Here is a 24,845-nt window from a genome sequence, read left to right as displayed (position 1 = left end):
AAGGGTTATTTATTCTCTGCTTAACTGTGTTGTCAGTTAATGCTACAAAAAGCATCCGCTTAATTAAATCCCAGGAGGTGAATGACTATTAACACTTCTTACCCTTGTACTCTGGAAGACAAAGCTAGAGTTTTTAGGAATGCTGCATCCCTGTGGTTTTTGACTCATTGACAGAAAAATTTAAGACTAAGATGACAGATTCAATTAGTTTGGAGCAGGAAATATAACTCCCACTGATTGAGTTGTGGTGGAAATAAGGGGAGAGGTGCATTGGTTTAGTAAAAAGGACCTTGTGTTCCTCTTAGCCCATTCCCAATCATCTTCTCCCTTTATCCCACCCATAAAGATGGGAAAGAAAGGAGATAGAGCGAGAAAAGAGGAAAATGAGAGAAGAGAAAGAACAGGGAAGAGGGAGGAACCAGAGGGGAATTCCAGAATTCCAGAAAGACTTGTGCCACTCTTCTCAATGGACTTCTTCCTTCTCTTGCCCTCTCAGGCCTTCCTCTCCACATGGAAGTACATTTGGTGATCAGGGCAGGGTATGGCTACTCATGCAGTCTTGGGACATCCACTAATTCTGAAGGGACTAACTTCATGTGGGTGGGTCTTTTTTACTCCCTTAGATAACCAGAAAGCCACATCAATACAACATCAAGGGAGGCACAGCTTTTGCCTTGTCCCAAGACTGTGCATGAGTAGTCATACCTTACCCTGATCACCAAATGTACTTCCACGTGGAGAGGAATGCAGCTACACATCCAAGCTAAGTGTTAAAGTAGCTTGGTACCTTGATGTTAGAAGGAAAGGAGAAAATCTTATGTCATTCAACAACAAAAGGAACTTTACTTAGCCATAGGCTAGAAAACAAATTCTTTCTTCTTCAACTCTGACCATATACCACTGGAATTCTCTTACTTACTTCTTTAGAAAGCTATGGCAGAGTAAACATCAGGGTACCAGCTTCAGTCAAGCCCGCCCCTCACAAAGTATTTCACCCAGTTTATAAGCTGGGTGAAAGGTTGAAGAAAAAGAGGAGGTGTGGTCACTCTGAAGATAAGCTTTACTTGGTTTATGAGTTTGCTGAGGCCTCCTGCTATGAGGTTTCTGGAAAAAATAGCATAATCATGGCTGATGTTTCCAATCTTCGGTCCAACAATATGGTAGAGATTAAGCAAGCGCGTGCTGGGTTAAATTTTAACAACCAGCTCTCTGGAGAAAAAAAGTATGCCGAACACACTTTTAAGTTAATCTTCATTGTTAATATTTTCTCTATCATCTTCTTAAGTCTAGATAATCCACAAAACAGTAAATTAAGCACTGATTTGTAGCATTGGCCAATTTTTGAGGTGTATTTACTCACACTGAAAATTTAACAATAGGCTCTCTGGAGCAGGATGAACTGGCTCCGGCCTACCTCTGAGAAGGTTCTAGAATGTGAAAATCATATTTCACAATCACATAATCTCCAAAGTCTGAACATTATTGTTTCAGATTATCACTCTAATATATTAACAAAATGAACAGAGACTCTGTGGGTGTGCGTGTATGTGCATGTATGTATGAATATGTGCATGAACATATACGTATGTGTGTAGTAGAAAATATTGTTTGCAAGAGGACAAAGTAGCACTTTGCTCCTTCCATTTTCTCTGTGACATTTGACACTGTATAGGTTCACACTTTATTGAGGATTGATTTCAGGAAGGCCCGGTTCCTCTTTATTAACTCTTCTTCCACTAAGTCTTTCTGGCCAAAGAAAACAAAATTTCCTATTGTTGGGGATATTTTTCAAATGCTCCTATTTGCAAATGGTTTTGTACTAATTACCTCCAGTTCTAGAACACCACAAAACTTCCTCAATAAAATGTGTAACAAGGCAAAAAAGATTGGCCTAACTATCCACATTGGGAAAAACAAAGTGGATGAAAAATATATTTTGTCCAGAGTATAGTGGTATCTACTTCCCTGTAAATTTCATGGAGGTTAACAAAGGTAGGGCCAACACAAAGGACATACTAATTAACAGGGTTATGAATAGGTCCATTTCACCAAAGATTCCATGAAGACTATGAAAGACTGTGGTGGCATAGAGGAATTCCCCACCAATGGGGATTTAGGCAAGTTGGGACAACCAGGCTGGCATCGAATGGACAGGCTTGAATCAAAGCATGTCTGTGGCAGCTTTTGATTATGACAAATTAAATTCATCCTTTTTCTCTAACTTGACCTCTTATTTGGTCTCCTGGTTACTTAAAAATAAGGCCATTCCTCTCTCCAATCTCCCCCTCGCAGACTGTGAATTTCTCCATTTTATCTTGCTTTTCTCCTACCACCACCCACCTCTGACTCTGTCCAAATTGTCCACTTATCAGGCTCATTCTTGACATCCATATGTTTCTTGGCATTACTGACTACCATCTAAGGTGGTATTCCTGCTTCACTCTTCTCTTCCAGATCCCAGAGAAAGGGAAGGTTTAATCTTCACTATGGACCCCATCCAAACATAATGCTTGTGAGGCCCCAGACTAGGTCTGTTCAGGAGGTAGGCCATATTGGCCAGCAAAACATATAGTTAATTTTACTTTTGATCTTATTTCTCTTAAAAAATTTTCCCCTTGTTTTTTTCCTATAAGTTGAAGTGTCTTCTTAAGCTGTAAAAACACTTATAAGCAGGTTACAGAGGAAATTAACATTTAAGTATTTAAAGTATCTACCTGTTCTCTTTGAATGAAACAGGGGTGGAGGTGGGTAGGGGATCCAAAAGAGGTGTAAAACTTGCTTTCTGCCCATAAATGCTTAAAATCTTTAAAAAGGCACATAGGATGTTAAAGCTAGAAGGGATCTTAGGCATCACCTAAGTCATCAGCCCTTTTTACAAATAAGGAAACTGAGGATAATAGAGATGATGCCATTTGCTTAAGGTCACAGAGCTAGTGTTTGGCAAGGCTAGATTCAAAGCTATAACTAGCTATTTTGGATCCTGGGGTAAGCGTCATGAAACATCCTCAAATCAACCTTGGGAGAGTTAGAGTAGAGTGGGATTGGAAGGAACTCACTTGAGGGTGGCAAGGAAGAGTATCAGCTAGTAACTTTTTTTTCAAGGGGGCAGGGCAGGGCATTTGGGGTTAAGTGACTTGTCCGAGGTCATACAGTTGGTAAGTGTATCAAGTGTCTGAGTCTGGAATTGAACTCCTGTTCTCCTGACTCCAGGGTCAGTGCTCTAGCTGCCTCGAACTAGTAGCTTTTAAAGTAGCTTCTTACCAGCTAAGTGCTAAGCTCCTTTGTTTCTATGCTTTTGAAAAAGAGCAAAAGCTGTCAGCACCCTCTACATTTCAGTGCCCTGGGACAAAATCACAAGTGCTCTATCCTAGTTGTGGCTCTGGCTGAGATTCAAATGCAGGTTCTCTGATGGCACATTTAGTGTTCTGCCCCTATGAATGGTCCTTGGCTAGGAGGAGTTGAGGTCCCAGAATCTTTATGTTTAACTTTTTATTAATTTGAGGACAGGAGAAATATCTTTTTGATTTAGGTGATTCCTACACAGGTGTGGACCTGTGATTCTGCAGTTTTTATGTGGGAACTGCTGGGGTGAGAGCTTCTTCCTTGGGTACATGTCACAGCTCAACTAAAATACATAGTTTTAGAGAACTGCCTAAAGTTGAATGATTTGCCTAAAGTTACACAGCTACTGATAACATGCCAAAGGTATGATTTGAACCCAAGTCTTTCAGAGACCTAGTCCAATACTCTGCCCACCATGCCACACTGTCTCATACATCTCATGTGCATACAGTTCTATGATAAATGTATGTGAGATCTAATATTTTTAAACAAAGCTGTGGGGAGGGTATGTTACCAAATCGACCTGATTTTTTTCATTGACCCAATCTCTCTGTCACTTTCAATTTCTTTCTTTCTTTCTTTCTTCTTTCTTTCTTTCTTTCTTTCTTTCTTTCTTTCTTTCTTCCTTCCTTCCTTCCTTCCTTCCTTCTCTTCTTTCTCTTCTCTCTTTCTTTCTTTCTTTCTTTCTTTCTTTCCTTCCTTCTTTATTTCCTTCTCTTCCTCTCTCTTTCTTTCTTTCTCATTCTTTATTTCTTTCCTTCTTCCTTCTTTCTTTCTTTCTTCTTTCCTTCTTTCTTTCTTTCCTTCTTCCTTCTTTTTTCCTTCTTCCTTCCTTCTTTCTTTCCTTCTTCCTTCCTTCTTTCTTTCCTTCTTCCTTCCTTCCTTCCTTCTTTCTTTCTCTCTCTTTCTTCTTTTTTGTTAGTCTCATTTGGAGTTCTGAAAAATGAAGAAATAGTCCTTGAGGTAACTGTTGGCCCCCTGAATTACTTATGATTCTTTTTGATTCCCTTGGCATTAAGAGGTACTACTTAGAGGTGCTATAGTATTATGGAGAAAACTGGACTGTCAGGACACCTATTCTAAATCCTGATAATATCCTTGCTAACTAAGGGGCCCTTTGACAAATTACTTTTCTTCTCTGGGTTTCAGTTTCCTCATCTCTAAAATAAGGAGTGTGCATTAAAATCTCTTCTCACAGCAAAATTTTTTTTTCCTTAAGATCAACCAACAAGCATTTACTGAGTGTCTACTATATGGCAGGCACTGTGTTGATGCATACTAAATAAATACAAGGCAATTTTAATGGGATGGGAGGGCACTAAGAAGCTGGGTGGAAGGAAGGTAATGAAAGAATATCTTTCAGGAGAGAGGCAGAACACTAGGCCTGGAGTCAGAGAGACCTGAGTTCAGATGCAGCCTCAGACACTTACTAGTTGTGTGACCCTGGGCAAGTCACTACTTAACTCCTGTTTGCCTCAGTTTCCTCAACTGTAAAACGAGTATCAGAGTAGCACCCATGTAGCCAGAATGGACTTTGTTTTCTTTGAATGACTCAGCTTGCCTCGTTGAGCTTCCCTGGACGCTGGGGCTTGCTCTTCCGGGGCAGGACCAGAGCTTCCTGTGTGATGAGTCGTGGCGCTGGCTGAGGGGAGGTGTGTTAACGTGGTCTACGCTGGGGGAGGGGCCAAGTCAAGAACCAATCGGCCCTGGTCGTTCAGGTGTCACTTGATGATGTCAAAAACTCTATAAGAGGGGAGAGGACAGCTTGAAGATCCTTCTTTCCTTTTCTGGTTGGAGCCAGAGACGCCTACAGCCGAAGCTGAGCTGCCGGTAGCAGAGCTGACTGGAGGCTAGTGGGTAATCTTCTTACCGTAGAGGGGAAGCATGTATACGATTTTGCCTTATGCCATCTCGCTTCTCTGTGGCCTCCTGGTTACCCTTGTAAGGCGGACTTATTGGGCCTGGAAGCTTTTGATGAAAATATCAAAATGGGGACGCTGGTTTGTGGGATTGTTACTGTGGAGTGTAAATACATGCTTTAGTTCTCCTGCCTTCTGCCTAGAGAATTCCTTATATCCTGCGGTTCCGGACCTTTTAGGCACATATGAGATTCTCTTTGAAATCATAAATTCTGCCTTCCTAATATAACCCACCTCCCAGAGTTGTTGTGAGGACCAAATGAAGTAATATTTATGAAGTGTTTAGCACAGTGCCTGGCACAGAGTAGGCACTTAGCAAATGCTCATTACTTTCCCTTTCCACCTTCCTGTAGAAGGTTGCGACTGAACAGTAGTGAAGGAAATGAGGGATTCCAAGAGGTGGAGGGGAGGGGGGAAATCATTCCAGGCATGGGACATAGCCATGGCAAGAGGTGTGAGGTAGATTGTCATGTGTGAGGAATACCAAGTAAGCCCATGTGGTTGGATCACAGAAGGTATGATGGAAAGTAACATGCAACAAAACTGAGAAGGTGGGTTGGGGGAGGGTTGTGAAGGGCTTTAAATGCTAAATAGAGGAGTTTGGACTTTCTCAAAGAGGAAATGGGGGTGAGGGGAATAATATGGACAGACCCTGCTTTAAGGAACTTACTTTGGCACCTGAGTGGGTGGCAGATTGGACAGGAACAGAACTAAGGCAGAAAAGACATCTTGTTTAAGGGTCTGAGTTTCCCATGAAAACAATGGACCCAAGAAGTTAGCTGTATTCTGGTGTGTCATTCTCTGCTTAGGGAAGGAAATTTCAGTATATCTGGAGAGCACATGTTTTCTCAAGATTGGGCTTAATTACCTTTTAATAGGATATTGGCACAAAGACAACAAACATTCAAGCTACGAGTTACAGCAAAAGCTTCTAGTCTTTGGAGGTTTTCGCCCACACCCCAATTATGTTCTTCGTTATTCCTTTGGCAAGCTGGCTAGTTCTCTGAATCACCCAGGGATTCTCAAGCCTTTCATAATTCTTATATATGCTTTTGTTCCCCAGTGATTGAGTGGTTAACTATTATTTCAGAGTAGGTTTCTTCTTTTCCCTCCAGTTGATGCATCTCCAGTCTATTGTTAATACGCATTGTGAATTATGAAACTATATGTGCAAAGGGGTCATTCTGGTAATTAAGTGTAACTGATTATATCGTGAATAGAGGCAGATGGGCGTAGTAGATAGAGAGCTGGCCTGGAAGACAGGAGAACTGGATTCCATTCTCTGTCCTGCCATTAACTAGCTGTGTGACTATAGGTGCCACAGTAGATAGAGAGCTGGGCCTGGAGTCAGGATGACTTGAGTTAAAATCCAGCCTCAGACACTTACTAGCTGTGTGACCCTGGGCAAGTCACTTAACCTTGTTTGCCTCAGTTTCCTCATCTGTCAAATGAGCTGGAGAAGGAATTAGCAAAACACTTCAGTATCTTTGCCAAGAAAACCCCCAAAAAGGTCATGAAGAGTTGGACCCAACTGAAATGACTGAACAACAACAGCAACGAGACTTTGGGCAAGTCACAACTTCCTGATTTCCAATTTTCTTGGCAAAGACGCTCCTAACATCCTGGGTCCCCAAGCAACTCTTATTCATTGTGACACCTAGCTGCCTTATTTTATAGATTTTATAACTGAAGAATGAAGAGAGGTTAAGTTACTTGCCCAAAGGCCACAAAACATTTTAGTGGCAAAACAGGAACAAGATCCCAGTTAAGTGATTACAAGTGGGGTCATGTTGCTGTGCCCTTTCTTGTAGCACCTCTTGGAGGAGGTCTTGCTGAGCCCTTTTCAGGACTGCTCACTTACCTTTTACCTCTTTCCCGTGTCTATGAGAAGCTGAAGCATGCACAGTGGCCACACCCAGGTAAAACCATCTCATCAGATGGGCTAAAACAGGTTGAGGGTAACTGATGGGCCTCAGACCTGGTGGTGAGTTAGGGGAAATGTATAACCCAAACATGTGACAACTTCTGGAATGGGCGGATGAGAACAATTTGTTTCAATGGCCATGAAGGCGGTTGAAGCAGGTGCTGTGCAACGCTTGAGCTTAGTCAAACATCAAAGATGCCAAGGTCATCTAGTGCATCCTGGGCGATCGCCAATCTTTTTGACTTTTGTCTTATCACTGCACTTCTATGATTCTGGAAGAGAGAGCAAGGCTGGAGACTTTGTGAAACTCTTGCCTTACTTAACTCCAATTTGGTGTGAGTCAAGACATTACCCCATAATGTCACTGGTCCTCTTCAAAAAGGAAGGATCACCACCAAAAACAACAAATAGCAATGATATTACTGATTTGATTTCCATTCTTAGAAATAAAGCAATAAGCAGAAAGTAGTGGGACAGGCAGGAGCAAGAGCTGGGATGTGATGGTGGCTGGAAAAATGGTAAGCTTGAACTTCTTGGTTGATGGTCAGAGTAGATGTGAAGTATGGTTCACTGTGACTTAGAAAGAGTGAAAGAGGTGAGCTTGTACTCCCTCATTCACCGATCTGCACTGCTTAGGGCCCTAGGGCAGAGTTTCAAAGCTAAGTAGATGTATGATCTCAGGAGGTCAGAGTCAGAGAGTATTTGTTCCAGGTCAGGAGAAGGCTATCATCTACTATCATTGAACCAAGTGGTGCCATTAGAAGCATACTGGTACAGAACAGTGAAGAGTAAACTGTACAAAGTTATACTTTAATAAAATGTTAAAAAAAAGATTTATCAGAATTATTTACCAACTTCTTTTAGGACCATAATTTCTTTGGTGTTTAACCATTGTGTTATCCATAATACTATCTCATTTTACCTTATCTGTTTCTCATATGCCATAAAATAAATCTACTCAAGGTGACTCCTTATCATGAGAATCATACCTCAGTCTGAGTCCACTATGTAATGGCTTCTTTCAAGTGACAACAACTATAATTCTGATTCATTCATTCCATCAACCAATCAACAAATGTTTATTAATCACCCACTTTCTGTTAGTCACTATACCTCTTTGATTTGGGGACAAATTTGCTCAGAGGTTAAGTGACTTGCCCATGCTCTCCGAAGCAGGATTTAAACCCAGATTTCCTGACTCCTGACTTAGGAGGCAGCTAGGTGGCTCAGTGGATAGAGCACTAGGCCTGGGGTCAGGAAGAGCTGAATTCAAATCCTGCCTCAGACACTTATTAGCTGTGAGACCCTGGGCAAGTCACTTAATCTCTGTTTGCCTTGATCTACTGGAGAAAGAAATGACAAACTACTCCAATATCTTTGCCAAGAGAATCTCATGGACAGTATGGACATGGGGCCACCAAGGGTTAGACATGACTGAACAACTTTTTGACTCCAGGTCCATCACTGGTTAAACTAGCTGGGCATTTGGCAAAGCCTGGAAGGACAGAGGAAATTTTTTCTTCAGGCATGAGTTGTACTAGATGGTCCCGGATGTTCTTTCCAACTTTGAGATTTAGTGAGTCTTGGATTCTGTGTGATTTCATTTTAATTCATTTCAACAAGAATTTATTGAGTTCTTCTTATGTACTTAAGGATTATGTGTCTTGGTGAGAGATCCAAAATCCTTTCTCAATAAAAAAAATTGATCGGAGTTATGACACGATCCTTGACTTCAAGCCATATTTCTAGGCTTTGCATTCTCTCCCACTTCATTTTTTGTTCTATTTTATGTTTTAAGTCATAGGAGGGAAAAGAAATGTGCTTTGGTTTGGATTCCTTCTAAAAAAAACAACAAAACCACAAATCTCCCTTACCTAAGCTTTATCTGTTATAACATGAACCGAAAGCCCTCAGATGGCAAGCTGAAAGTATCCATTATCCAATCTGACAAAGAGCCATTAGACATAGGTGATGCAGCCTTCAAAATGCCTTCAAACAGTGAAAGAGAAAAGCAAGGTAATAATCTGTCTAATCATGTGTTGCTATCCTGAGTTCACCCTGTTGACCATTCCAAGTTGAAATAACTTTTCTCCCCACTTTTCTTATTTTACGTGCCTCCTCTATCAGAAATCTGCAATTACTTCCTGTCTACTGGCTGCTTCCTTGATGCCTGCAATGATGCCCTTGTCTTTCTCATCCTGTTAAAAATCCTTGCTTGATCCACCCATCCTCACTAGCTGTTGTTCCATGTCTTTCCTCCCTTTTGTGTGCGAAGACCTTTCATAATAGATGCCTCTCTACTTTTCCTCTTACTTTCTTCTTCATTCCCTACAGTCTGACTTCCTGCTTCATCATTCCATGGAAACTGCTTTCTCCAAAGTTACCAATCATCTCTTAATTGCCAGATCCAAAGACCTTTTCCCAATCCTCATTTTTCTTGACCTTTCCTTAGCCTTTGATACTGTCAATCACCCTCTTCTTGATACTCTTTCTCTCTGGATACTCTCTCCACTGGTTCTCTTCTTATCTCTCTGACCATTCCTTCATCTCTTTACTGAATCTTCATACAAGTCACCAGCACTGACTATGGAGGCTTCCTCAAAGTTCTGTCCTGGGCCTTCTTCTCCCTCAGTTCTATTTTATTTGGTGATCTCATCAACTCTCTTGCTTTCAATGATCCTCTCTATGAGGATAACTCTCAGATCTACTTATCTGACCCTAACCAGTCTTCCTTATATATAATCTTATATATTCAACTATCCATTGAATATCTGGAATGGCATGTCCCATAGACATCTTAAACTCAACATGGCCAAAACTGAACTCATTGTGTCCCCCAAGATTTCCCACCTTCCTAACTTCCCTATTGTTGTCAAGAGTGCCACCATCTTGCCGGTCCTCCATGCTTGTAGCCTGTATATTGTTCTTGATTCCTCATTCTCTCTCATCTTCCATGTCCAACCAGCTGTCAATTCCTATTGCTTCTACCTTTTTCTACCTTTTTCAAACCTTTCTCATATTTTACCTTCTCTCTTTTTGATGGCCACCATTTCGGTGCAGGCTCTCATCACCTCATCACCAGGCCTAGACTTATGCAATAATAGCCTGCTGATTGGTCTTCCTGACTTAGGTCCCTCCCCATTCCAATCCATCTTCTATTCAGTTGTCAGATTGATCTTTCTAAGGTACAGTTCTGATCATATAATATAAAATCTGGTGGTTACCTATTGCTTCAGGATCAAATATAAAATCCTCTGTTTGACTTTTAAAACCCTTTGTAACCTGGCCCCTTTCTTCTACCTTTCCAAATCCTCTGTTTGACTTTTAAAATCCTTTGTAACCTGGCCCCTTTCTTCTACCTTTCCAATCTTCTTACACTTTATTCTCTCCACACACTCTGCAATCCAGTGATAATGGCATGACATTCTATCCCCTGATTTTAAACCTTTTCATTGGATGTCCTACATGCCTGGAATGCTTTTTCTCCTTCACATTCTAGTTCTTGCTTTCTTTAAGTTTCAGCCAAAGTCTAACCTTCTTCAAGAAACCTTTCATGGTCCTCCTTAATCTTAGTGACTTCCCTCCGAGACTACCCTCAACTTATCTTGTACGTATCTTTTTTTTGTGCAAAGTTGTTTGCATATTATCTCCCCCATTAGACTGTGAGCTTCTTGAGAGCAGGAATTGTTTTTTTGCTCTTCTTTGTATCCCCAGCACTTACCTAATGCCTGGCATGTAGTTAATAAATGCTTATTGACTAACTGATATTGGTCTGTTTTCCATTTGTTGTTGTCATTGTTGGTGAGTCATTTTGTTGTGTATGACTCTTCATGACCCCGTTTGAGGTTTTCTTGGCAAAGATACTAGAGTGGTTTGCTGTTTCCTTCTCTAGCTCATTTTACAGCTGAGGAAACTGAGGCAAACAGGGCAGAGTAACCCGGGATCTCATAGCTAGTAAATGTCTGAGGGCAGATTTGAACTCAGGAAGATGAATCTTTCTGACTCCAGGCCAGGCACTCTATCCGCTGTGCTGTCTAACTGACCCTGTCTTGCCTTATGATGTGTATCTAAGTATGTATATTGTGTATGTCTATGGATATGGGTTTCTGTGCCTCTGTGTCCCTTTCCACGTTGGTCTTTTCTTATATGTGCTGTGTCATATTGCTGATTTAAAAAAAAACAAACCACAATCTGTGATTTTATCAATTCAGTAAACTCCCAGTCATGGAGCTCCCTGTATTCGTGCGAATCAGCAGCTATGTTGCAACTTGTAATCTTATCTGGTTACCTGGAGCCATGAGAAGTAAAGAGCCTTGCCTTGAGTCATGAAGTTAGTATATGTCAGAGGCACGATTTGAAATCAGATCTTTCTGAGGTAGGCTCTCTATCTGCCACACCATATTCCTGTTTAGTTCAGAACAAATTGTCAGATTAAGAACTGGAAGTCTGGTTTCCCACGAGATGAATTTGTAAACTTGCATCTAAGAAACATTTTAGCTTCAAACTTGTTCAGTCATTTTCAGCTGTGTCCTATACTTTATGAACCTATTGGGGGTTTTCTTGGCAAAGATGGTGGAGTGGTTTGCCATTTCCTACCCTAGCTCACTTTATAGATGAGAAAACTGTGGCAAACAGAGTTAAGAGACTTCTTCTGGGTCCTACAGCTAGTAAGTGTCTGAGGCTAGATTTGAACGCAGGAAAATGAGTCTTATGGGCAGCAAGGTGGCATAGTAGAGAGAAGACTGGGCCTGGAGTCAGGAAGACTCATCCTGCTGAGTTCAAATCTGGCCTCAGACACTTATTAGCTGTGGGACCCTGGGCAAGTCACTTAAGTTTAAGATCCTGTTTGCCTCAGTTTCCTTATCTGTAAAAATTTGCTAGAGAAAGAAATGGCAAACCACTCCCATTATGTTTGCCAAGAAAACCCCAAATAGGGTGACAAGGAGTCAGACGCAAGTGACCAACATCAACCACAATAATACAGATGAGTCTTCCTGACTCCAGGCCTGGCACTCTATCCACTGTGCTACCTAGCTGGCCATTTTAGCCTTACTATAGGAAACAAATTCATTTATTTTTTAAATAAAGGAACTTTGACCCCCTTGCTTGGATGGCTATCCTTAGGTAATGGAGCCATAAGTATCCCAGATTTACTCCTTTGATACCATCCATTTGATACATTTCATACAGAGCAGGGAGGGCAAGGATGGAGGAGGTCACATTTGAGGACCCTGCAGTGATTCTGCCATTTCACTGTGACATGTCTATCTGGCAATGAAAAAGCAAAAGTAGAAGAATGCTTAGTCACTGTGCTCAGAAGTTTCCCTGCTGCAGGGGGCAAGTTGACATTAAAATCCTAACTTCCTCCCTTAAGCAGGATGATGAGTCATTGTCACCTGAGTGCAGGCCCAAACACAAACTGACACACTCTGACAGGCCTCATTAGTTTAATGGTGTGTCCCTGCCTCACACTCGGGAGACTGAAAGGCTCCATCTACTCCCTAACAATGAGGAACTACTTGTCTTCTAGCTACAGCTTCTACCTACCCACTTCAAGACAGTATTTGTTCCTAATTAATTCCTTTGAATCCCAACACACATAGCCTGGATACTGGTTTCTCCCACACCTGCGAACCATGCACACAACTCCTTACTGACTTTCACTGTGTGAATATTTTGGTAGTCTGATCTTTTGTGGCGTAACACACTCTATTGTCAGACTCCAAGGATTGTTTATTTTCCTGGCTGTTATCCATGCCTGGAATACTTTCCCTCCTATCTCTACCTCCTGACTTTCCAGCCTCTTTCAAGTCCCAGCTAAAATCCCATCTTCTAAGAGAAATCCTTCCTGATTCTGTCTTGTGCTTTTTTTCTACTGACTGTCTCCAATTTATCCTGTATACACTCTGTTTGTGTGTGGTTGTTTTCATGTTGTTTCCCGTTAGACTGGGAGCTCCTTGAGAGGTGGGACTGTCTTTTATGTGCCTTTGTATTCTCAGAGCTTAGCACGCTTCCTGGAACAGAGTAGGCACTTGGTAAATGCTCACTGACTTCTAAGTTGCACAACCAGCTCCCTCTGCTTCACTGAAGGACACCATCATAGGATCCTAGATTTGGGGCTGAAAAGGAGCTTAGAGGTCATCTAGTCCAGGGCTTCTTAAACTTTGGTTGGAGTTGTGTGGCCTGAGGGCATGTGCAGTGCAAAGTGCACATGCTTTGTGTTCGGAACCAAGGCTGCAGTGATACCTTGGACCTCAGATTCACTACGCATTTGATTTTTAATTAATTTTTGGTTGTTGAGTGTTCAGAAACCTTTTACTGCCAATTTTTTCACAGCCCCACAGTTTAAGGAGTGCTACAGTCAAATGCTCTCTTTTTATATGTAACATGGGTTTAGACGTTGCGTGCATTGATATTCTTTACCTGCTTTGCCATGTGGGAGCTGGGATAGGGGAGGGAGAGCTGCTTCCAGCCACTCATTGCTGAGGGGCTTTTGTAGATGTGCCCTCCCCCTCCCCAAAACAAACAAACAAATAAATGACCAACCAAACAAACCCTAACTGGCTTCTGGGTTGGAAGAGTTGATGACCCAAGGGTTCTTTTCAAAGAAGAGACAATTTTCCTACCATGCTCTCTTGGATGTTAACTCTAGGGTTTAATTCTGGGAAGCTGGACAGGAAAAGACCAGTACTTGTGTTTGCAAGAGGAAGTGGGGACCAAGTGAAGGCTTTTTCAAAATGGGGAGAGCATTTACTATCCTCTACAAATCGATATGGTATAAAAAGCATCAGATCTGTAGATTAGAAGCTGGGTCTAAATGAAGATTTTACCCATACCCAATTCATGTTTGTCCACTGAATAACTTTTCTTACTACACCTTTTTGAGGAGACCTTAGACCTGAGCCAAAAAAGTAATATTGTGTTAGGGGGCAAAGGAATGTGAGAATGGGGAGTCTAATTCTTCTAAACAGAGGCAGGGAGACTGCCCTCCAGTACTGATTCTGGTTCAGAACCACATGTTTGGATACAGAACAGGCAAGGGTGGGCACCTCAACCCCTGCTCCTCAATTTCTTTCTCATTCTTTTTCTTTCTATATACACATACACACAGTATATATGCACATACATGTGTTTATGTATGACCATGACACATATGTATGTACACATATGTATATATGAGTGCATGTGTGTGAATAATATAGATAGAGAGATACTCTCCCCATCTTGAAAAAGCCTTCACTTGGTCCCATTTTCTTCTGCAAGTACATTTTTTAAATTATACTAGGTTATAGAAATACTTGTTTTAGTCCATAAATTAAAAATTAAAAATAAATAAAGCCTTCACTTTGTCCCATTTTCCTTTCTTGGTCTCTCATAGATGTTGACAATCAGTTAGTAGGAAGAGGACTAATGGTACATCCGTGAATGTCAAGTATCTGGCCCTCTGTTTTTCTCCCTCCATTCTTGCTCTCTTATTGAGCTCATTTCTTCACAAGTTTGTAGGTAACAGTCGATGCCCTGACCTTGTCCCTTAGCTGTTGTTACTCCTCAGTTCTCTTGTTTAGTCATTTCAGTTGTACCTGAAGCTTAATGATTCCATTTGGGGTTTTCTTGGCAGAGATAATGAAGTGGTTTGACATTTCCTTCTCTAGCTCATTTTATAGATAAGGAAATTGAGGCAAACAGGGTTGAGTGACTAGCCCAGGGTCACACAGCTAGAAAGTGCCTGAGGTCAGATTTGAACTCAGGAAGATGAGTCTTCCTGACTCCAGGCCCAGCACTCTGTGCAGTATGGCACCACCTAGCTGCTCTAGCTGCCCAAATAAGTTCTCTAGCTTCACTTTTTTGATATGTCCTTCAAAGCCCAGTTCAATAATGACGTCCTTCAGAAAGTCTTTCCTGATTAACTCAACCCTCTCAGACCATTCCTTCCCTTGCTACCCGCCCCCTACCCCCGGGATCTGCAGTAATCCACATGAATTAATTTGCTATCATGTGTATGTGACTTTGCAAAATCTTTTCCATTACTGTATATTGCATAGCTTCAATTAGTTTATTGGGTAAGGCCCCGAAGGGCCTGTTCTCTAATTCATTTATATATACTCAGAATACCTAGCACAGACAGTTCTTAGCACATAGGAGCCAGTGTGGTTGAGTGGAAAAAGTATTGAACTTAGAATTTCAGGACCTGAGTTCAAATCCCAGCTCTGCCGTTTGTCACCTGTGTTGTATAAATCTGGTGAAGTCATTTAGCCTCCCATGCCATAATTTCTTCATCTGTAAAATGAAAGGGTTGGACTAGATGGCCTCTGAGGTTCCTTCCAGCTTCAAATCTCTGAACCTATAGCGACTGGCTAACAAGCACTTATTAAGTGCCTATATAACCCACATGCTAGCTTCTCATTTATCCCTCCCATGTCTTGGTCTGAAGGAACAACGTGAACTAAATCAGGTAGGGAGTATTCCTGTGAGGTGCCTACTTATTACTAAGCAGTAGGTATTCAGATATAAAAGATACGTGTACATACATATGTGTCATGGTCATACACACACGTACATATACATGTATGTGTGTGTATACTGTGTGTATGTGTATAGCCCTCAAGGACCCTATACTTTACTAGAGGGTTATCCTACATGTCCTAGAAAGGTGGCCAAGAAAGAGGGGTTTGCTCTAGGCATTTGTGGGGCTTGTGAACAGAGCCACAGGACAGGAAATTGTTCAGCTTTTCCAAGTACTAATGGTAATACCAATTTAATTATTGTTCCTTGAGCAAGAGGTCAAAAGGGAGAGGCGAACAGTCCGAGATGGAGGGAGGAAATGCAGTAGTGAGATGGGATAGGGGGCAAGATGCCTTTACTATCTCATGTCCTGGTAGGTGTCTAGATAGGATAAAGAGGACTCTGGGGGATTATGGTAGTCTCAAAATAAGGGCCCCAGGCAAAGATTGACTCACTCTCCAGTGGGGCAACTTCATCATAAGACTAGTCCCCAAATTGAGTGGATTAATTCCTGGGGATGGGGATTGGGTGGGCAGGCTCCTCCAAGAAGGAAGTCTAGGTCCTGGGGGTTGCTATTCCAGGTGAGTCGTGACAGGGCAGGTGGCAAAATATAATATTCTCCAATAGTTCCAATGGTTCCCATGTGGATTATCTCACCAATGTGGGTAATCTCTTCCATAATGCAGATTATAACCCAACCATGCCTCTGCAACCTATGTGACCCTCATTCACGATCTCCTATGACTCTGTCACAGCCAACGTATTAGAGGCCTTCCTTGGTATTGCGTGGATATCAGTGAAATAAAGACACATGAAATAAATACTAAAAAAATTGATCTAAGTGGGTAGAGTTTGGAAATGTAAAGTTTACCTGATCAATTGAGTAAATATTAAATTTACCCTTTTCTGTAACTCTGTGCCAGTTTGGGAGGTGGTTGCCATTGCTGTTTTTCTGAGGTAGGTGCCAGCTTATGCTGCCCACATTCTAGTTTCCCATTTATTCCTCCCATGCTTTGGTCTGAAGGAACAATGTGAACTAAGCCAGGTAAGGAATATTCCTGTAAGATGGACCACATGCCAACCGACTGAAAGGACTTGCTACAGGCTTGAACAGACAAGCTCTGGACGATGACTAAACTCCCTTGGGGTAGGGACCAGTATTCTTTATGTTTTTTTTTAATCTCCCTTAATGTCTAGCACAATGCGTAACATATAGTAGATAGTTAATGTTTATTGAATGAGGAAAAGTATTAATCTAGGCTGTGATGGGGATAGTTTCTACCCATGATAGATACAAGTCCTTACATGGTATTGAATCTGTATGTGTTTTGCATAATAAACATGTAACTCAACATATCATTAGTATGACACAGTAGATAAAGTAATGGTCTCATAGGTCTCATGACCTATGTTCATATTTAACTTTTGTGCCTTTATTGCCATGTGACCATTGGCAATACACTTAGCCTTTCTGGGCCTCAGTTTCCTCATTAATAAAATGAGAATAATAATAGATGTAATTCCTACCTCACAGGGTTGTTGTAGGTCTTGAATGAGATGGTGTATAAAAGTGCTTGGCAAACCTTAAAGTGTTTTGGTAAAATTTCAGATATTCTTATCATTATGAGTTGAACGAGGCACACAGGGTTGGATGGGTTTCAGCATCCACTCCTGTATGGAATATCCAGATGGATGAGATCTTAGAACCAGGAGATTATTGGAACATTATTCTTATATTTGTCCTCGTTGATTGTGTCTCACCTGAGAGAGTAGTATAAGTGAGGCAGCAGTGATATAGTGACAGAATTCTGGAACCAGAATTCAATTCTAGTCATCAATAAACAGAGGCAGCTAGGTGATAAAATAAAGAATACTGAACTAGGGGTCAGCAAAACCTGAGTTCAAATCTCCCTTACTAGCTCTGTGACCCTGGCCAAGTCATTTAACCTGCCTGGAGTTCTCTCCTTCCTCTGCTCTGATGGCTGACCTCCCTGGTTTCCTTTAAGTCCCAACTAAAATTTCACCCTACAGGAAGCCTTTCCCCAACCCCTTTTAATTCCTGTACCTTCCCTCTCTTAATTATTTCCTATTTATCCTATATATAGCTTGCTTTGAATATATTTGTTTGCATGTTGTCTTCGGTCAGATCATAGCTCCTAGAGAGCATGGGCTGCCCTTTGCCTCTTTTTGTATCCCCAAGGCTTAGCATAGTGCATTGCACTGGTGTGTACCCCAAGAGTATTGTGAATAGTTCCAGTCATCCAGAAAAACTCCAAAGTGTTTGTACCATGAAATAAAGTCTGTTTCTTCTTTAAAAATGTTTATTTAGTAATTGACTGAACCTCTTTAAGACTCATTCTACAGAGAATAGAACTTAGAATCAAGACCTGAGTTCAAATGCTGCCGTAGATACTAGCTATGTGACTCTGGTCAAATCATTTAGAATTTTTCAGGCTAAGTTTCTTAATCTGTAAAATGGGGATAATAATAGTGCCTACCTCAGAGGACAGTTGTGAGAATAGAATAACATATATAAGGTGCTTTGCAAACCTTAAAGTGCCATGTAAATGCTAGATGACATTATTATTATTAATTATTGTGCTTCTTATGTATGAGGCTTAGGAGACCTGGGTTTGAGTTCCACTTCTGGAACTCCTTAGCTATATGATTTTGGGCAAGTCACTTCATTTCACTTATTCTCCACTTTGTTAGAAGGCAGAACCGAGAGATAGACGAGGTAAGAGGAACTAAATTTAAAGTCGGAGTAAGGATGCTTTAGGGATATATTCAGGGAATAAGCAGCCATAGCCCTGATTCCTGCGGCAGACCATTCTAAACTCTGTGAATCCCTCTTGATTGTTTTTTAGCTTCATTTGAAGGCAGAAAGGTGTAGTGGATAAGAGTGGTAGCCAAATAGTGGGTTTGGGGCTGCAAGACTCTGGTTTGATTATGACTTTGACACTAACCACCTATGGGAAGAAGTCACTTCTTTCTGGGCTTCGGGTCCCTTACCTATAAAATGAGGATGGTTTAGATCAGGGTTCTAACCTTTTGTTTTTAATATTGTAGACTCCTTTGGACCCATTCTCAGAAGAGTTTTTAAAAGCATAAAGGAAAGTGCATAAGCTTACAAAGGAAACAAATTATAATGAAATACAGTTGTCAAAATATTAAAATAATACTCACAAAGCTAACATTTACATAGCATTTAGTATGTTCTAAGCACTGTGCTAGGCACTTTACAATTATTAATTTCATTGGATCCTCACAACAACCCTGGGAAGTAGGTGCTATTGTTATCTCCGTTTTACGGATGAGGAAACTGAGGCATTCAGAGGTTAAGTGGCTTGCCTGAGGTCACATAGCTAGTGAGTGTCTGATGCCAGCTTTGAACTCAGCACTCCCTGCCTCTAGCCCTGGCACTTTCTCTATTCTGCTATCTAGTTGTCACAGACCCCAGGTTAAGAATCCATGATTTAGATGATCTCTAAGATTTAATTCAATCCATGTATTATGTGTAAGATATCGTGCCCAGTTAGGAGCTGGAGATATACATTGAAAAAGAAAAATTCTTGCTCTCAAGGTATTAACATTTAGGTTATAGTAGTGTATGTCAAATACAAAAAATATGCAAAATTTTAAAAAGTAATTTTATCAGGGAGAGAGCTCTAATAACTAGGGTGATCATGAGCATGTAAGAAGTCACACCTCGGTTGTCCTTTGCGGGTAGCTAAGGAGTTCTAAGAGGGAAAGATGAGTAAGATGCACATTCCAGATATGGAGGACTATCTGTTCAAAAATAAAGGTGAGGGAATAGACTGTTATGTGCTGGGAAAAGCAAGAAGGCAGGTTTAGTTGGAAGGGATAGTAGCTAAAAGTGAGGGATATGAAATAAGATGAGAAAGGTACAAAGAAACCTATCACTTCTAGCTTTCGGTTACTATGATCTCGTGAATATTACACAGTTATCGTACCTTTACTTTTTTTAAGGGCAGATACCATTTGGGGAAATACCAAAGTCTGTCAATGACCTGCCACGTAATCCCAGTAGAATCCTTTGTGTACTTGCGGAAAGAAACAAACAAACAAACACACAAAGCAAAAACAAACAAACAAAAAAAACCCAAAATGTCAGGTCCTGAAGTTTCCTAGCAAGCCTTCCAAAGGGCCATGTCATTCATGAGATCTGCTAATCATGCACAACTTTCAGATGACGTTATTATCCTTGTCTTTATCCCGCCAGACAGAAAGGAAAGAACAATCAGTTTCAGCAGTAAGTGATGTGCCATTGAGATATGGGTGACTTTAATAAGACTCTCAGGGATGCCTTTTGCATGAAGTGTTGGACCGTGTTTCAGTTTGACCATACAAAGTTTAAACAGTGAATCATTATGTGCTTATTAGAAACAGAACTTTCTGGTTATACACCCACACACACACACACACAAATCAGTTGCATTAAAAATCTGGTATGAAATTAGTGAAAGAGTTCTAAGTTGGCAACCTGAAAAATTTGTGCCACTATCCTCATGCTTTACAGATTGGAAGTTTTTAGGACATTATGTCAAAGGATATATTCAGTTACCACAAGACCTCAGTTCACCCAAGCTATTTGGATTTTGGCTTCTAAGCCCATTGGAATAAACATTTGATGATTTTTACTATTCCCTTATTATATCTTCTTATTGAATAATCTAAAAAAGCTATTTTTAAAGAAAGCTCATCTTTTTTTAAGGGAAGGGAACAAGCACTTATTAAGCTCTTGCTGTGTATCAGTCACTGTGTTAAGTAACTTACAAATATTATCTGATTTGATCCTCATAACAATCCTGGGAAGTAGGCACTTTTATTATAAGTGAGGAAACTGAGCTAGAGAGAGGTTAAGTGACTTGCTCATGGTCACACAGCTAGTAAGAGTCTGAGGACAAATTCAAACTCAGGTCCTCCTGATTCCAGTTCACAGGTCCACTGTACTACCTAGCTGTTAAGATTATATTTTGGTGGAAAATTTTTATTTCAGTGAAACATTCTATAGTAATCTTATGACTATAATCCTTTTTTTTGGGTGATTCATGTGGATACAAAGATATTGCTAGAAAGAATTTAGAAAGCATTGATAAGTATAATGATACCTTGGTCAAGAAACTAAAGACCTTAGGAGTACAGGTGGTATCTTCAGTGCAGCTGCAAATAAAAGTACTTCAGAAGAAAAAAGGGAGACTTAGGAAATGAACAGCTGATTCACACATGATGTCTGAGAAGAAGTTTATAACAGAGAGATGACTGGTCAGAAATGGAATGTGTCTAACAAGAATGTGAAAAAAAAAATTGCCATAGCTGTGTAAGACACTTTTCTCATCGTCTAATTTGCTTTTTAAAAAATGATCTTTTGTCTTTTGGCCATTTATTCATTTGGATGTCATAGTTCACTGTCTTTTTTTTTTTTGGTAAAAGAGGCATACAAAGCTGAGAAATGTGTATACTGCTTTTAATTCTCATTAAGTAATTCAAATTAACAGATACAAAATGAAATAAGCAGTATTAGGAAAAAGAACATTCATATTGACAGCAATGTGAATGGAAGAAATAACAAAACAATCAAAATTGAATGCATCAGAATATTAATGGCCAAACCTGGCTCCAAAAAACTGCTATGAGAAAATATATTCCCTCTCCTTTGCTGCAGAGTGCACCTGTAACAACAATGTTACTTGCCACTGCTGTGGCTATATAAGGCCAATAACACCAGTACACAGGAGGTCTGCTAGCACAGGTTCTTTGATCTGCTTTTCTAAGGAAAGCAACTTTAAGGGGTTTACAATCTCACTGTAATCAAACATACATATATCATTCACTTAGTTCTGGGAAAAAAGTCAGCAACCTGAACTTCAGAGCAAATACAAACAGAGAAAATATAAACAGAGCAAATGATACAAATTAATTAACAGACAGGCTTCTAGCTGTCTGACCAAAGCTATACATACATAGTTACCAGAAAGAGAAGCACCAACATCTGGTTTTTTCGAAGCTGGGGTGGGGGGGCGCCTTAACAGCTACCTGGAGTCTCTACACCAACACTCTTCCAACTAGTGAGCCCCCAACAAAATGCTAATCTCAGAGCAAATATATACTTCTTCAGGGTCAGAGTGCTTCACACCTCTAGAGGGTTTGATACCTGTAGTGACTTAACTAGCAAAAGGGTGTGGGCCTTCCTACAAACAAAGGCAAGATTCAATCAAAGGCACTTGATTGACCCAGTGCTGAGAAGCACTCCAAAACAAAAGACAACAAAAAGTCTAACTTTGCTTGCCCTTGTAGCACCATGGACAGGGAAAAAGATGCATATATCAGACTTAATATGTTGATTAGTTTTGTTGACTTTTTCCCCTTCCTCCTTTTTAATTCTTTATTTTAAGGAATATTTCTCTGGGGAGGGAATAAATGAAGAGATATTTGTGTAATATAAAAACATAAAAGCAAAAAATATCCCTAAATGTACCTTTTTTAAAAAATCCTCTCAGTACTTACCAGAGTTCTATCATATTTAACTTTCCTAAGTCTATATTCAGGCCCTTTATTGATTATTTTATTTTTTTATTTTAGATTTGCTTAGGTCTAAAATGGGACATTATTACTTTTATAGTTTTACTATCTGTTTTCCTCATAAGTTTGATTAATTTTCCTTTAAGCAGTCGGATGCTAGGTTATTTGGCACATATGTATGTATGTAAAGGATTGGCATAATTTCATTACTTATGGAACCTTTAAGCATAACATACTTTCCATGCTTATCTCTTTAAACCATGTTTATTTTTTATTGTTGTCTTGTCTGAGATCATAATTGCCACATTTGCTTTTTTTTGGATTCATCTGGGGCATAACAAATTTTGCTTTAGCTCTTTATTTTAACTGTGTAAATCTCAATGTGCCAAGTGTTCCTTGTAAACAACTTGTTCTTGGATTATGCTTTCTAATTCATCTAGCTATCCTCCACTTTATCAGTAAGTTTATCCCATTCACATTCATAGTTATGATGGTATCATTACTTCTATGACATCTTCATAATTTCTCCTTTCTTTGACTCCCACATTCTTCTTTAGATAGAAAAGAAAGATAGGGAAAGAAAAGGAATGCTCTCAGGACTTGTAATATATACTAGGAAAAAGCTGATTTTACTGTTTCCTTTCCTCTTTTCACCCTGCCCAGTCTCATATTACTGGTTTTTATATTTCTTCCTCTGTTCTTTATCAGTCCTTCATACATTAGGGTTGTTTTGCTTTTAACTATTCCTTTCCCTACTCTACCCTTTGTCTTTAATCTCCTTCTCCCCATTTTGTGTTCCTACCTATCTCATTTGAATTTAATTAATGTATTTCTACACCAAACTCTGTGTGTGTGTGTATGTATGTGTGTTCATGTGTATACTCTATCCTCTTTTGCGCAGATAAATGTGAGATTTATGAGAGGGCCACTCCCCCACTTCCACATTAGAATATTCTTTTTCTGGCTCTGCCCAGTTATGAGAAATAGCAAGTTTCTCTTCTTCTCTGTTTTCCCCCTAGTGTTCTTTCTTCCTTCCCTAGTCCTTTCTTCCTTCCTCTTCTTTGCTATCTTAAAACCATCAAATCAGAACAAGACCATGTCCTGGTCCCAAGTCATGATTGCTTCTGTAACCCTCAGCCAGTCAGTCAGACAGTCAACAAATATTTATTAAAGTCATATTGTTTGCCAGGTACTATGCTAAGTTCTGGGAATACAAAGGTAAAAAAAAAAATCCTTGCTTTCAAGGATTTTTTTTCAAGGAGAAACAATATGTAAATAATTAGTTATATACAAGATACGTTCAGAGTAGATGGAATGCAATCTGAGAGGGGAGGCATTAGCAATTGGAGGGACTAGGAAAGGCCTCCTGCAGAAGATGGAATTTGAGCTGAGTCTTGAAGAAAACCAAGGAAACTAAAAAGTAGAGATGAGAGGTCAAAATATTAGGAACAGCCAGTAGGGGTGGAAGTGGAGTACCTTTATCAAGAATGCCCTCAATACACATACAGATTGTTCACTTAAAGATTTTGTATGGCTAGATAGGAATGTAGGTATAATGGTAGGTGATTATGAATATTTTCTTGATTTCTTTTTCTGTAGCAAGTTATTTTTTCCCCAAGCACTGCTAAGTGTTCATCTCCCTTTCATATATCTTGAGACTCATTCCTTCAACGCCCTCAAAACCTTTAGCACAGATCACCTCTATGAATACCCTGATCTAGTCCAACTGCTCTTTCCCTTTTTGGTTTTTTCTCATACCTTTTGTTTTCAGGAAACACACTAGGGACTCTTATTACAACTGAACTGCCATGGTTCCACTGTATTTGATGAAGAGAATATTTTCTTTATTTGCCCTATCATTTCTAATTTTTATGTTTTCTGCTCATCCAGTTTTATCTTGATATGATCTTGGGATGATAAGGCTTAATTAGATCTTATGCCAACCAATCTGAAAGGTTATTTTGGCCTCCTCTCCTTATGGCTATTTTATGAGGAGATACCAATCATTCTTCCACTGTCCTCCTCCACAAGATTTTATAAATCACTTTTAAAATACCAAGCCAGTGTGGTTGTTGGCTGCCATATATATCTCCTTGGCAATGAGGTTAAGTATTTGTTGGCTGAGGTGGTTTCTTGGCTCTTCTGCTCATGCCGCTGAGATGATTGATTTATATCAATTCAATTTCCTTTGGACTGTGCTTATTGTGATCCTTAGGAAATGATCATAGTTGGTGTTGATGTCTATTATTTTATCCACTTCTCATTTTTCTTCATCAACAATTTATTTAAAATGATCAGTTTGGAGTTGTTTTTAATAGCATGTCATATCTTCTCATTTTTATTTTTTCTCTTGATTTCATATTAGTGGTCTGACTAAACATAGGTGATTTGGAAATAACTCATTCATCCCATATGTTGAAATAACTCATTTATCTTATGTATTGAGATAATAAGCTTCATTTGGCAAGGATTATTATCTGGTGCTTGCTACATCTAGTGCCTCCTGACCAGGCTCAAAATAAAATATTGAAACATACATATACACACAGATATATACACATATACATATATTAAAATTTTGACACAGTCTGCAATGTAAAAGATTCCATTGAAGA

The sequence above is a fragment of the Trichosurus vulpecula genome, chromosome 7 (assembly GCF_011100635.1).
Source record: "Trichosurus vulpecula isolate mTriVul1 chromosome 7, mTriVul1.pri, whole genome shotgun sequence".
Lineage (NCBI taxonomy): Eukaryota > Metazoa > Chordata > Mammalia > Diprotodontia > Phalangeridae > Trichosurus > Trichosurus vulpecula.
The sequence above is the reverse complement of the archived record's forward strand: the minus strand, read 5'-3'. Positions refer to the sequence as shown.